The sequence below is a fragment of the Myotis myotis genome, unplaced genomic scaffold, assembly GCF_014108235.1.
Source record: "Myotis myotis isolate mMyoMyo1 unplaced genomic scaffold, mMyoMyo1.p scaffold_m19_p_1, whole genome shotgun sequence".
Taxonomy (NCBI): domain Eukaryota; kingdom Metazoa; phylum Chordata; class Mammalia; order Chiroptera; family Vespertilionidae; genus Myotis; species Myotis myotis.
In genome coordinates, this window is record NW_023416313.1 from 127,790,450 (window position 1) to 127,792,549 (window position 2,100).

Genomic DNA, 2,100 nt, shown 5'->3' on the forward strand with positions numbered 1-2,100 from the left:
CAGATTACAAACCCATTACTGTCCCTACCTGTAGGCGGAGAAAGCCTCTTCAGGTAAACTGGCACTAGTCACAACTCATTTTAAAGTGCATTTTGTTTCCTGGGAACAGCTTCAAGAGAGCTGTTTCGTAATGTACTTTACCATGACTTCTTGAGTAACTCATTCTGCTGTGCACTCTGGCTCAGGTGTCTTCTAGTTGGCCAGTTTAAACCTCATTTTGCTAGCTCTCTTAAAAGAACAGGATCGCTTTTGTAAGCCCATGTCAACAGTACCGATCAAGAAAAATGCAAGCAGTCTGCAAATTTTTTCTTTCTTTTTAGTTCTCTCTTTTTCAGCCTCTCTGAGCCATGAGATCCAATCTTAGAGTTTTAAAATGTTTTTGAGTAACACCTCTTAATTCATCCTGCTAGATGAAATCTGCTATTGCATAAGTCCTCAACAGTCAGCGAGAAGAGAATCCTGCTGGGGCAACCGTCTCACCAGCCCCCTAAAATGCAGCTCTCTTAGGAAGACCTCTATGTAGGAAGTCAGGCTAATACTTAGTTCCCAGAAGATTAGGTGTGGTTTAGTGATCTCATTCAGTGGGTGGGGGCAGGAATGGTCCCATGGTTCTATTTTTAAAATGCTTCTAATAAGATCATCCTTTGTTGCTCAAATACAAACAAGCGATGGTGGAGAGACTTGTCTCACGTTACCATTAGAGGTATTGACCTGGCCAACCTGGTTTACAGAGAAAAAGGCGTTCAAACTTCACTTTCAGTCAAGACTGGGATCATCTGCTCTTGAGACAGGGCCATATTCCACGGAGTCCCGGCCCAGACCAGCGGGGCTTCGCCTCCCTTCCTGGGCATGCTGCCCCTGCCCAGGGAGGGCCCTAGGACTGGTCCAAGCAGTGCTCCCTCTCTCCAGAACCAGAAAGGCAATTCCCTAAGAAAGGCTTCTCCTCCAGGACCTGGGATCCCGCCACTGCCCGGGGCAGGTGCAGGATCCCCCGCAGAGTTCCAGGGGTAGAACACATCCCCGGTCATTCCTGTCACAGCACTCTAGTATTTAAAATAATTGGGGGAGGGGGGTGATTTAGCGCGTAGTAATCCATTCAGTTCTCCCCATTTTGGGATCTCTTTTAACCACTGTGCTATCATCCTCCTCTGTGCCTGGCCATAAGCACTAGGAAATGATGAGTGTTAAGATAAACAACCCAATAAAAAAAATGGGCAATGGACCTAAATAGATACTCTTCGAAAGAAGACTCTGAGAGACATATGAAAACATGCTCAAAGTCACTAATTATCTGATGCAAATCAAAATGACAATGTGGTACCATCTCACACCTGTCAGAATGGCTATCATCAACAAATCAACAAACAAGTGTTCGCGAGGAACCCTCATGCACTGCTGGTGGGAATGCAGACTGGTACAGCCACTGTATGGAGTTTCCTCAAAAAACTAAAAATGGAACTCCCATTTGACCCTGTGATCCCACTTCTAGGAATATATCCCAAGAAACCAGAAACACCAATCAGAAAGGATATATGCACCCCTATGTTCATAGCAGCACAATTCACCATAGCTAAGATTTGGAAACAGCCTAAGGGCCTATCAGTAGTGGATTAGAAAACTGTGATATATCTACACAATGGAATACTACACTGCGGTAAAAAAGAAGTTCTTACATTTGCAACAGCATGGATGAAACTGGAGAGCATTATGCTAAGTGAAATAAGCCATTCAGAGAAAGATAAATATCACATGATCTCACTTATTTGTGGATTATAATGAACAACATAAACTGATGAACAAAAACAGATCCAGAGACAGAGAAGCATCGATCAGACCGTCCCACCTCAGAGGGAAGGTAGGGGAGGGTGGGGTTAAGGGGGAGAGATCAACCAAAGGACTTACATGCAAGCATATAGGCCTAAACAATGGACACAGACAACAGGGGGGTGAGGGCATGAGTGGGGGGTATGGGGGTAATGTGGGGATAAGGACACATATGTAATACCTTAATCAATAAAGTTTTTTAAAAAAGATTCTTGCTTCTCACTTCCGATAGCCCAGGTCCGTCAGCAAGTCTCATGTGACTTCCTGGGGTCAGAA